Genomic DNA, 13,376 nt, shown 5'->3' on the forward strand with positions numbered 1-13,376 from the left:
CCTAAGAAATAGCCTACAGACATTTAACTCCTGTGACTACCCCCAGAAATTAAAATGAAAACATGTGAACAGACAAATATCCTTTTTGTGTTTGGGTAGGGGACTCACCCTGAAGCTTTAAAGAATAGGACTTGGAGCCTGTTGGGATGAGGAGGAGGCCCCCATCTCTGACATGGACAAGTCACTGATTCCGGGTGCTCACCAAAGGCCGAAGCATTCCTCTCTTGTGCAATTGTTTCCTGGATATTTGCTCTGGAAGCACAGAGCCTGCCACTGATGAACTCTCTTCACCTGCCCGGGAAGGTACCTGAGTTCAGTCACGCATTGGCCCTGGGCACGCAACTTTATGTAAGAGCACCCTGGGTCCTGCCCTGCCCTTTCACCCTCTTCTCTCCCAACCCTCTCCCTTCCTTCACCTCTTCTTCTCTGCTTCCTACCTCCTCACCCTCAGATCATCCTGCTTCCCCGGCTCAAGCCCTGGTTTTATGGATAGACCTTGACCTCCCGGCTCCTAGGCCTTTACGACAGATACTCAGGATTTCATCTTCGGGTTTAAGGGGAGAGGTTACTAAGAATAGAGGAAACAGCCAGAGCAGACGTTTGGAGGATGGAAAGCATGCAGTGTCTGGGGGCCTGTGGCTGGTGCAGGTGACCATCATCTGTGTATGTGGGTGGGCAGATGTGTGGTGGGAAGGAGCCTGGATGGGCAGGCAGAGCCCCCCTCATGACCTCCCAAGAGCACTGAGAGACTGAGGGTAGCAGAGGTGATGGGGCAAAGCCCTAATGATCAGCGTGCGCTTCCCTGGAACCAGAGCCCCCTCAGAGGGTCCATTGTGGTGGCCCTGTGTGGGGCGTGCATGGGGCGCCTCTCAGCAGGAGAGCTAGAGCTGACTCACCTGCTCTGAGGGAGGTTCTGGCAGGTGTGAGCCTGGAGGGGTGTGGCTGAGTGCTCCCGGCTTGCAAGTCCCCAGCCTGAGGTTTAAATCTCCATCTAGCCACAAGCAAGCCATCCAACCCCTCCTTTTTCCTAAGCCTCAGTTTTCCCAGCTCTAAACTCAAATGAATGATGGCACCTACTTTGTTGTGCGTGTTCACAGAGGTGATGTGGGCGATCGTGACATTTAGCCCAGTGCCTGACACACAGCAGGAGTTTCAATCATATAAGTCCCTTCCCTTGCCCTCCACTCCTTTACCCTCTGCTCTAAGCTCTGCGGGCAGGTATGTGATCTGAGCACCCCAAATTAATCAATAAGACTTTACCGACCACCTCCTTCTAAAATGTTTATTGTAAGAGATGATTATTTTATTGACCATAATAAACACTTGGGCTTCCCAGATAGCACAGTGGTAAAGAATTCCCCTGCCAACGCAGAAGACACAAGAGACACAGTTTCAATCCCTGGGCTGGGAAGATCCCCTGGAATAGGAAATGGCAACCCACTCCAGTGTTCTTGCTTGGAAAATTCCATGGACAGAGGAGCCTGGCAGGCTACAGTCCATGGGGTCACAAAGAGTTGGACGTGACTGAGCACATACACACAACATGCAATAAACATTTACTGAGCAAGTATTGTATGTCCAGAATCATGTGAACCACTTTACATAAGTGAATCCATTGGATCCCTTCCACTACCTTGCAAGGTAATAATTTCCTTTATTTTACAGAAAAGGAAGTGGAGTCTTTAAGGGCTAAAAGGAAGCAACAGAGCCCAAATTCCATCCCAGGTCTGTATGTCTAAGAGTTGAGCTCTTCCCACTTTTTCTGGCTGTTTCCACTGTACTCTGTGGTCCATCGTTTTCCCAGCAGCCTCCCTGCTCAGTCCACTTCCCAGGGCAGGAGGCAGTGAGTGCCTAAGGGAGGCAGCGTGATGCAGCTGAAACAGTATGGGCCTCAGAATCAGAGAATCCGGCTGGAGTTCTGGCTCTTCCATCTGTGAGCTGAGTGACAAGCTGTTTTAACTCGCTAAGCCTCAATTTCTTCATTCAAACGACAGAGGTAAGATGATGTAATGGATGTGTGCCCTCAGCCCAGAGCCTAAACTAAATGCCCCTTTCCTTCTCTTCATCTCACACAGGGGTATGAGAACCATTTTGTGCACATGACCTTACTGTGGTCATGGAAGGAATAATTAACCAGAACTCTCTGCTCAGCTGGCAGACCCAGAATGTAATGATCTGAAACCATCTGAAGAATGAACCTGGAACACTGCCATCTGCAGAAACCCTAAGCATGGTTCCTATTGTTCTAGACCAAAGTGAATGCCTCCAGATAGTCTAGAACTAGAGAGATTGGGAATCTAAGAAGGAGATTCCCTGATGACTCAGAGCCCAGAGGAGTAGATTCTAGCTGTGGCTCTGCCCTAACATGCTGTGTGATCCTAGACAAGTTCCCACCCTCTCTGAGCTTCAGTTTCCCCATCTGTAAAATCCAGACTTCGAAGGCAGTTCAGCCTGACTTGATTATAGAGAATTGCTCCTGAAGGATATTTGTCCTCTCACCCAGGGCCTGACTCTGGGTACTGATGCATGCCAGTCAAGGGCAGGGGTTGTCCTGAGTCCCCAGGAAAATAAGCCCCAAAGCACAGATAGTTTAAGTAAAATAATCCAACCAGGTCTCCCCGTGAAAAGCCCAGGATAGCTGTTTGGTTGCAAAGAAACTCAATCAGATCAGAGGGAGCAATATGTGCACACTCATAGTCACGTTCATGGTTTCATGGCTTAAAACCCACAGACTGGACTGGCAGGGACTCTTATCAGTGCTTTATAAAAAATGAAACCAAAAATCAGAGAAAGGGTTTCATCAACTTGCTTGATATTGCAGCTGGGAAGTGGCAGAACTGAACATCCTTTGGTCCCACAAATCCGTATACTATAAGCCCAATCACTATGTGTCCATGATTCCAACATCCTCTGACTCTGTAACAGTTTCTGTTCCAAATGTTGGTTACTGTCCCTAACACTGTGGTGGTTCTGTTATGTTTCCAACATTCGTTCAGTCTAAAAACGCATTCTTTTACAAATTCTCATGGAGTGTCTATGTTATGCTGGAGACATAGCAACCAACACAGCAGAGTCCCTAGACTCACAGGGCTTACCATCTGGAGGCAGAAAGGAGAAGCATGAGCCCATTATGACCCTGTGAGGTGAGAACCGTGATGGAAGAGGCAGGGGATACTGCAGACCCACTAAGAGCAGGTCAGAGAAGGCCTCCTGAAGAGTTGCCCAGCTAAGCCGCACATGGAGACAGAGGTGCACATTAACCAGAGTCCTAGTTCTACAGAACTAGGTGCAAAGTCTGGAACAGGGGTAGGGACACCTTGTCCAAGGAACCAAAGGTGGTTGCTACATCTGGATACGAAGAAACAGGAGAAATGTGAGGCAGGAGAGGCAAGCTGGGGTCAGATTACACAGGATTCTTTATATCACACTGCTGCTGCTAAGTCGCTTCAGTCGTGTCCAACTCTGTGCGACCCCATAGACGGCAGCACACTAGGCTCCTCTGTCCCTGGAATTCTCCAGGCAAGAACACTGGAGTGGGTTGCCATTTCCTTCTCCAGTACATGCAAGTGAAAAGTGAAAGTGAAGTCGCTCAGTTATGCCGGACTGAGCCAACCAGGCTCCTCCATCCGTGGGATTTTCCAGGCAAGAGTACTGGAGTGGGTTGCCATTGCCTTCTCCTTATATCATGCTAGACAATTACAACTTCACGCTAGAAGCAATAGTCTTGGGAAGATTTTAAACCAGATAGAGACAAGATCACTATTGCATTTTAAAAGAAACCCTCTTACTGCTCCAAAGAGCTTGGTCTGGCGGGTGAAGATATGCAGGCAGGGAGACCTCAAGGTATCTCCACAGCCTAGGCAAGAAATGCCATCATCTGGACCAGGATCAGGTGATGCAAACAGAGAAGTGGATAGACTTGAGAGGCTTGGGCATGTACTGACTGTGGGGAGGAGGAAGAGGGAGGAGGAAGAGAGAGCAGGAGCCTTGGGGGAGTCACAGCTTCCTGGTTTATACAGGCGGGTGGGTGGTGGCACCTTTCACTAAGATGAGGACTCAGAGGGGCAAGTTTGAGTGAAAGCTAAATCTTTGATTCAGGCAAATGAAGTGCAAGGCCCATGGAACACCCAAGTGGAGCCAACAAGCAAGCGGGTGGCCAGAGAGTTCTGACAAAGGCTGATATCAGAGATGCTGGCAAGAGATACAGATACGCATGCCTCAACATCGGGGAGCAGCTGAAGGCAAGGGGCAGGGGTGGGGTCAGCAGGCCCAGGAACCAAGCACAGAGTGAGAGGAGCAGGGGTTGCAGGGCAGAGACTGGGAAACAGTTATATATGGACTGAGGACCAAAGAAGAGCCAGCAAAGGAGACCAAGAGGGAAGCCAAGGAGAAACGGAGTCATCTTTGACAAATGTCAGGTGTTGAGGGCTGGTGAGCCATTGTCAGCAGCTTAGCAATAAGTAGCAAAGGGCAGTTTATGATTTTTTAGAAGGAATGAATGGGAGGTGGGAAAGTGAAAACAATAGATCCAGGCTATCATTCAAGAAGTTTGATGAAAAGCAAGGAGCTCAATAAATTCTCAGTAAATACATTTGTAAGTGAATGTATCAGAGACCAGTTTTGGAGAGAAAGTTTTGGTGATTATCATCATTATTCCTAATGGAACAGAATAGGAGGGAAAAGAAAATATCGTAGTGTACCATCTGTGGTAAGGGTAAATATTGTTTTATGAAACTGATTTTATCCATGAAGTGAAAAGTGAAGTGAAGCTGCTCAGTCCTATCTGACTCTTCGAGACCCCATGGACTGTAGCCTACAAGGCTCCTCTGTCCATGGAATTTTCCAGGCAAGAGTACTGGAGTGGGTTGCCATTTCCTTCTCCAGATTTTGTTTTTAGTCAATAGATACATAGAAAGGAAGGAAGGGAGGGAAGGAGAGAGGAAAGAAAGGATAGGAAAAGAAAGAGGAAAGAAAGGATAGGAAAAGAAAGAGAAAAATCTGAAAGCCTCTTCAAAGAACTTGTTTGCTTATGGATTAGAAAGATGCTAAGGTTTTCTGAGAGTCAGTTTCTGTGGGGGTAGAATTCTGCAGCTCTGTTTGTCCTGGGACAGATGGTAATAAATTGAGCACACACTCCTTTGCACGCAATAACGTAATTATGTAACACAAGCCTTTTAACAAGTTCCCCAGAGTTCACTGGCCCTCAAGGACTAGACTAGCCAGAAAGGCTGCTGAACGGTGTGTAGATGAGCCCTCTTCCCCTGTAGAAGGCGCTGTGGCAAGGGGGTCAAGGAGACAACAGTCCTCCGACTTTATCAGGGGAAAATGGCCGGGCAGATACGTTGTTGTTAACAAGCTGTTCTTGCCCAGGTCAGCTGGTGACAAAGCCAGGCCTGGAATCCCATGTCCTGACCTCCAGTCCAGGGTTCTTTGCCTGCAGAGTGTGGTGGTAGGAGACAGTCTGTTTCTTGTCAGGAAGATTGGACAAAGGGGAAAGGTGGGGAGGGCCCAGATGATTGATAAGGATTGACAGGCTAAAAAGAGACAGAGACAGGGCCAGAGGAGGGAAGGGGGAAGGGGGGAATGACTAGTGGGGGATGGGGAGGGACGGAAGGTCTCTGGAAGCTTTGGCCCCAAGGACTGTCACCTCAGCCAACCCATAGGGCCCCATGCCCTGCAACTTGCTCCTCTTCTCTCAGAACTGTCCCTAGCTGGGCTCCCTCAGGTGCTGTAGCCCAACAGTACTGAACCACTTATTGTTCTATACTCTTCCCTCTGGCCTTTGCTCCCACAGGGGGAATGCCCTTAACTTGCTCCTTAATCCCATATTCCTAATCTCTCTAAATCCAGCAGGGTTCTCTCAAGCATCACCTTCCTGATGACACATTTCCTCATTGCTCCGACTAGAGCCTGGCCCCTCTCTGTTCTGAATGCTCTGCATAGGTTTCTATCGGCATCCAAAACTCTTTAGGACCTCAGACATGTCTTTGGGACCCACTCCAACTGTAAACTCCGGGAGCCCAGCACCAGATCTGACATGTGTCAGAGGTTCAAGAGGTGAAGATTTGTTAGATAGATGATGGATGGATGGATGGATGGAGAGTAAAGACATTAGGAAAGATGAATGGAAGGATGGTCTGGGAGAAGAGGAAGCACGCAGTTGCAGTGAAAATGCAGAGAGGTTAAAAGAACTCTTAACTGGGAGTCTAGAAACCTTTGTGTTCATTAGCTCAGTGACCTGGGACAAGCCACTCCACCTCTCTGGACCTCAGTCTCCCGCCTATACAGTGACAGAGGTGATAGGGTACAGTGCCTGATATCCGATCCCCAAGGGCCCTCCACCTGCCTTGCTGGCTCCATGGTGGCAGATGCATCGCATTCTGTCTGAACACTCAGGTCCACTTGGCTCCTGGATACAGGGGTGGGGGCCAAGGTTCTGGGGTCAGAAGAAGCCTGGAAGCCAAGGTACAAAAGGGCAGCACCTGAGGTGTGGACCCAGCCTCCTGGCAGGAGACCACCTCTGGCAGCAACTCAGGAAATAATTTGTTCCTGACCTGCTACCACCACTACCACCAAACAGCAATTTGGAGGCTGAGGACTTGGCAGACTTGACCGATAGCCGTCTGCTCTTTGCAGGCCATGGTCTCCTTGCCCAAAGGATTAAACAGAGACCCAAGGCTCCAGTTGAGGGAGCCTCCTCTACTGTGTCCCCTCTCTTCACTCAAGGTCAAAGCCACCTCCCATTTTTTTCTCTGCAGTGGGAGAAAAAACCACTGTACCTGCCAAGCTTCCTACATCTCCCACTGTGTTCTCCTAGGCTATGCAATCAGGCTCCTGCCTCAGTTTCCTTGTCCAGTTTTACATGTGTTTTTCTTATGAACTAATAAATCATAATATTAGTTACCCACAGTCATCCAGTGCTCACTAGAGTAAGTCACTATTCTACACGGATTAATTCACTTAATGTTTGCAACAACGCTTGAGCTAGGGACTATTTTACAGATAAGAAAAATAAGGCAGAGAGAAGTTTCAAGAATTTGGCCAGTCTGAAGCCGGGATGCATACCTAAGCAGTTTGGCTCCAAAATCTGTGCCTTGCTAGAATGAATGAATTAATGAATAAATGAACAATCCTGTTCACGACAGAGGTATCCTCGCTGTACCATGGAAGCACAGAGGAAGGGCCTCCAATGGTAAAGTTAAGGGTTGGGAAGATCAGAGGAGGCTTCCTGGAGGAAGTGATAACCTGAGATGAATTTTGGATGATAAGAAAGAGACAGGGATGGGGCAAGGGGCACTTCCAAAGGTGGGGCAAAGACATGGAGGCAGCAAGGAATTGGCAGAATGCAGGGAACCCCAACAGCTAAAGATGCTAGGGAATCAAGTCACAGCAGGAGGCAGGGCTAGCGAGGGGGGCTGCACGGAGGCACAACCCAAGTGCTTCCAGGCTCAAAGGAAAGAAACTGTGGGCAATGGAAATGTCTTTGTGGAGGAGGCAGCAGAGCTTGGAAGCTAGCGAGGACTGCAGCTGGTAGATAGGCTGGGAAAGTCATTCCAGGCAGGGGACAAAGTATGGAGGTGGGAGAGTGGGAGAGAAATATTTAGGGAAGCATCTGATTTGGCAGGAAGGGAGGAATGTTCGTTGTACAGTGACTGCTGAACACCGGCAAAGCCCATGCACCAAATCTGGCCCCGCGGAGGAATGGCTGGAATTGTTTTAAAGAACCACTTGTAGGTTCTATCTGGGTGACCCTGGATGAGTCACTTCAGAGTCTCAGTTTCCACATCTGTAAGATGGAGGTGATAAGAGACTATCCAAAGTTTTTTCTAAGAGGTTTCAAAATGAGACTATCTGTGGAAAGACATTATAAACCCTAAGGCACTCTGCCATGTCCCCCAATCCCTGTACTGAACCACCATAGGCGCTTTTAAAAAACACAACGTATGGAACTTCCCTGGTGGCCCAGTGGTCAAGAATCGGCTATCAGTGCAGGGGACACAGGTTTGATTTCCTGCTCTGGGAAGATCCCACATGCCGCAGGGCAACTAAGCCCGAGCACCACAACTACTGAACTGGTGCTCCGGAGCCCACGTGCCTCAACAACTGAAGCCCTCGAACTCTACAGCCCGCACTCTGCAACAAGAGAAGCCACCATGATGAGAAGCCTACACACCGCACGGAAGAGTAGCCCCTGCTCTCCGCAACTAGAGAAAGCCCCTGCGTCGCATCAAAGACCCAGCGCAGCCAAAAATTAAAAATAAATGAATGAATTAATTTAAAAAAACACAACAGAATCAGGAGGTTGAACTGGCATTTTTTTTTCTTCCAGCTCTTCTTTTCCATTATTTCTTCACAAGGTCTTGATGCTCTGTTAACTTTCGATCTGCCAGCTTCTGACAACTGCAAAGAAGAAAACACAGTAAGAAGAATAGCCAGAGATCCTGGAGCTTCATGGGCTTCTCTGGTGGCTTAGTTGGTAAAGAATCCGCCTGCAATGCGGGAGACCTGGGTTCGATCCCTAGGTTGAGAAGATCCCCTGGAGAAGAAAATGGCAACTCACTCCAGTATTCTTGCCTGGAAAATCCCAAGGACAGAGGAGCCTGGTATGCCGCAGTCCATGGGGTTGCAAAGAGTCGAACACAACTGAGCGACTAAGCACTAGGCACTGGAGCTTCATGGAAATATATTGGATTTGGATGCTTTTTCTGGTCAGGGCTTGACAGATTTGATAAAAGAGAAAAAAGAAAGACCTTTTAGCATTCTCAAAATGTGGGAAATAAGCAAGGTAGCCAAAGGGGCTAATGAGGCCTTTGACCTCTAATCTGGAGAGTTCTGAGAGAAAAGAGATCCTCAGCCAACACCCCATTTGAAGTATGTCTGGTCAAGAAAAGTACACAAAACCCTACAACTTACAACATATTTATATGTGTATTAATCCAACTGATCCACTCCATATCCCTGTAAGGTTATTGTTCAGTCGCTCAGTCGTGTCTGACTCTTTGTGACCCCATGGACTGCAGCACACCAGGCTTCCCTGTGCTTCACCATCTCCTGGAGATTGCTCAAACTCATGTCCATTGAGTCAGTGATGCCATCCAACCATCTCATCCTTGTCATCCCTTTCTCCTCCTGCCTAGAATCTTTCCCAGCACAGAGTCTTTTCTAATGAGTTGGCTCTTTGCATCAGGTGGCCAAAGTATTGAAGCTTCAACTTCAACATCAGTCCTTCCAGTGAATATTCAGGGTTGATTTCCTTTAGGATTAACTGGTTTGATCTCCTTGAAGTCCAAGGGACTCTCAAGAGTCTTCTCCAACACCACAGTTCAAAAGCATCAATTCTTCAGTGCTCATCCTTCTTTATGGTCCAACTCTCACATCCATACATGACTACTAGAAAAACCATAGTTTTGACTTTGTTGGCAAAGTAACGTCTCTGCTTTTTAATATGCTGTCTAGGTTTGTCAAAGCTTTTCTTCTAAGGAGCAAGTCTTTTAATTTCATGGCTGCAGTCACATCTGCAGTAATTTTGGAGCCTAAGGAAATAAAGTCTCATTGTTTCCACTGTTTCCCCATCTATTTGCCATGAAGTGATGGGACCAGATGCCATGATCTTTGCTTTCTGAATGTTGAGTTTTAAGCTAGCTTTTTCACTCTCCTCTTTCACCCTCATCAAGAGGCACTTTAGTTCCTGTGAGGTATGGTTTCTTATTTATTCTCATCTTACAGGTTAGGAATCTGAGGCTCAGGGGGAGAGAGTGACTAGCCCAACGTCAATAGGTAGCCGGGGACAGAGCAATGATTTCCACCTGGGACTCTTAGGTACCAAGGCCTCCCTACAACACCACATTCTGCTTCTTGTATTGATTGTAAGGTAGTAGGAAGAGCACTAGAGTCCTAAATATTGTTCCAGCTCTGCAGAAAACATACTGTGTAACCCAAGAGAGATCTCTTACCCTCTCTGGGCCTCATCACTATCAATCTAGGGTGGTTGTTACAGGGATTAAATGATATAATAACCGTAAAAGTATCCAGCACAGTCCCTGGCATGGGATAACAGCTAAGACTGTTGCAGCAAAAACAGTAATGAGTGAACAGCCTTTTGTACATACCAGCCAAACAGAACTGCAAGAGTTAAACAGTCTTGGTTATTCTTTAGCTGTTACTACTAACAAACACTTGTAGCTGGACTTGTCCTTCACAAAACTAATTACTCTCTGACTCCGTATAAATTATACTCTACAGCTGGCATTCTTCTCCCCCTACACTCCCTTGTAGGATTCTGCACTTCCAAAGGAAGGAGCTCACAGTCAATAACTTCAGGGACACCAGAGCAGGTGGTTGAGCTACCTGATGCCAGCTTTTGGCTGTAAACTTGCAGAAAAAAAATTATATACAAGACTTTGATGAGGATATAAAATCTCTCCCTGTTCCCCATAGAAGCAGGGCACAGTTCTTGAGGCGCTAGCCTGCTGTGTACTCCCCTTTGCCAAATGAAGCCATTTCTCTATTTCTTCCAAACTCTGTCTCCGCACGTTTTTTATTCAGCCCTGGGTGACAGGGGGTCAAGATTTTGGCAACTATGTGACCACAAGAAGGGGAAGAGAATGGGGAAAGTGGTAGCGCATATGTGCAAAGGGTGTAGCGGCAGAATAGAAGGAGGGACCAAATTCACCAGGCATTGGGTTTCTGGGGGAGGGAAATTTGGACAGAGATTTGAAGAATTCAGAGGCCCTTCCTTCCCTTCCCTCTCTCCCTCTCGTTTCATGTGACTTAGAGGACTGGAGCTTGGGATGTGTAAAAGGGGAGCGACCAGAAGTGAAAAGCTAGGATCCAGGGGAACATATTACAGGGGCCTTGAATGTGAAGCCAAGGAGTTTGACTTTTGCCATTAAAAGGTTTTAAGGGGGCAAGCATCCTGATCCATTTTGCAGATTTGCAGTTTAAAAAGGTCATTTTTACTGCAGCAGGAACAGCAGACAGGAGGAGGGGCCTGGAGGCCAAAGGACCACTGTGGGGGAAGGGGGGAGGGCTGATGGAGATGCCCAATCCAAAGTCTCCAGAGGCCACCTCCCACTGAGAAAAGATCAAGCAAGGGAAATGATGAATGTAGCAGTACACTGAAACTGCCGCCAGCTGCCGGCCAAGGTGTGAAAGGTGGTTTGTTAGGCTTCTGTTGTGAGAGAGGCCCTTTGGAGGGGCGTAGAGCCTCCAGCCTGTGGTTGGAGCCTGCAGACAAAGGACAGTGGGAGTTAGAGTTAGTGTTTAGCTCCATTGTCAGATGCTGAGCCTGAGCCTCACCCCAGAACTCCACCTTAAGGGAGGGGAGGATGCAAGTTCTCCAGCAAAGAGCAAAGGTTGAGGGGGAGGGGTCCTTTGAACGATGGCTCCGTCCCCCACGGGAGGGCAGGAGATGGCCAGCAGGTGGGCTAGATGAGCAGAGGGTCAAGTGACCATTCCCCTGGCTTCTCCCCTCCCAAGCCAGCTCAGCTTTCCAGACTACACACACCATCCCTGATCAGAGACAACTTGGTTTAATAATAACGCTAATAACCCACAATGGCACTTCCTATCAGCCAGACTAAAGCCTTACTAAGATACTGTTTACTCCTCACAACAGCTCTATTACAGCTGCAGAGACTCAGAGAGGTTAGGTAACTTCCCTAAAATAACCCAGAGCTGGTAAGTGCCAGGGCTGGAACCTGAACCCTGTCCAAGCTGGGGGCCCTCACCAGACACGAACTGGCAGGTCTTTCCCACCTCCAGGCCCAGAAGAAGTAGGAGTGGGAAGGTCTCTGACCCTTCTTGACGGCCCCAGGATGCACAGAGAACCACAAGGGGATGCACAGTTGAATGTCAACAGCATCCTTATTGAGCACGACTGTGAGGAGACTGGCTGCAAAGAGGCCTATGGTACAATTTCAAAGACAGTTGTGATGAGACGTCTGAGCTGGTGGCCTCCCAGTTCCAGAAGCTGGGATTCTAATGAGGGGAGGACAGTGAGAGGCAGAAAGGAGGGAGGGGAGCTTTCCCTGTCTCAGGCTGGTAGGACTAGGCTCCCAGCCTTCTCCCTGCACCTCCCTCACTGCCAGGGCCCCCAGGCCTCGCCATCCCAGGGGAGCAGAGTGGCCACCACCACCACCACCACGCAACCACACAGACTAGTGCCAGTGAGGGCCTGCAAGAGCACTTTGTCCCCTGGAAAGCCGATTTGTTTTTGCTGCCCTGAGGCCCGGGCAGTGGCCTCTACTCCTTCCTCCCCATCTCCTTACTTGTCTCTCTCCTTCCCCAGGCAGACAAGCAGACACAGACTCAGAAGCCCAAGCAAAATTTTTTAATTAAAAAAAAAAAGCAATAAAAGGAACAAAAAGACTGGGTGTGCAAGTCTGGGCTACTGTAAAGGGAACACTGCCCAATCTCTGCACAGCAGGAAAGCTCCTGGGAGGTCCAGGGTTCAAGGCCAAAACCTCCCTCAATCCCCAGGCCATATACTTCTGGGGTGCCTGAGAACTAACACCTCCTTCAACCCCAGAGTGTCTGGGTGTGCAGGGAGACTCAAATTCAAGCCCCTCAACCAAACACACACACACACTACTTGTAGGGAATGCATCCAACAGGCAATTTCTTCCCCCCAACTCCCAAGTGAAAAAGGTTTCTTGGATGCTTTTCTGCACTTTTTACCATAAGGAAGGGTGAGAGAGGATGGGCTGCAGAGGGAGGAATAGATTTAAACTGCTCCTTGTTTCCCTTCTTAGAAATCTAACCAGAAGTCGATGGTTCCCTCCAGGAAAAGAAAAAAGAAATTAAAAAAAAAAAATCTGTTTCCTTCTCTCTCCTCTCTTGCCAGCTTTTCTGCCTAAGCCTGACTGTCTCTCTGTCGATTCGTCTTTCAGCCAGTCTTTCCCTGCTTCAGATTCTTGGACTCCCTCTCACTAACGTCTTGGAACCTCTTTCACCCGTTTTAAAAAACTGGGGAACCGGGGGGATGAACTCGAGAAGAGGGAACCCTCACCACCCAATCTCTTTCTTAACAAAACATCTCTCTTTCTCTCTCTCTCTCCACACACACACACACACACACTCCAGCGACCTCCAGATGTTCCCGACCGTGCGGCCATCTGCTGAGAAGGCTCAGGCGCTCCGGGGAAGCGGGCAGGGACCCCGGGATGCAGAAAGCTAGGAGCAAGGCCGACTAGAGTGGGCGGGAGCTGCATGCGCACTTTTGAGACGCTCCCTAGGGTGGAACCCGGGCTGGGCACGGGCTCTGCCGGCGGGCGGGGGCGCGGAGTGGGGAGCGCGCCGGGAAAGGCCAGCACTTTAGCGACACTCCCTAAGTCGCCGGGCGGCCGGCCGGAGCCGCCAGTGGGCGCCGGGCGGGC

General features: G+C 48.9%; 1 long non-coding RNA gene across 1 annotated transcript; it reads right to left on the bottom strand.

Moving 5' to 3' along the window:
• Window positions 1-8,251: 8,251 nt before the first annotated feature.
• Window positions 8,252-13,326, bottom strand: LOC109569267 (uncharacterized). Its single transcript, XR_002182328.2, has 2 exons — window positions 13,088-13,326; window positions 8,252-8,400 (listed from the first exon to the last, which is right to left on the bottom strand). It is a non-coding gene; the product is annotated as an uncharacterized lncRNA (long non-coding RNA).
• Window positions 13,327-13,376: the final 50 nt, after the last annotated feature.

The sequence above is a fragment of the Bos indicus genome, chromosome 15, assembly GCF_029378745.1.
Source record: "Bos indicus isolate NIAB-ARS_2022 breed Sahiwal x Tharparkar chromosome 15, NIAB-ARS_B.indTharparkar_mat_pri_1.0, whole genome shotgun sequence".
Classification (NCBI taxonomy): domain Eukaryota; kingdom Metazoa; phylum Chordata; class Mammalia; order Artiodactyla; family Bovidae; genus Bos; species Bos indicus.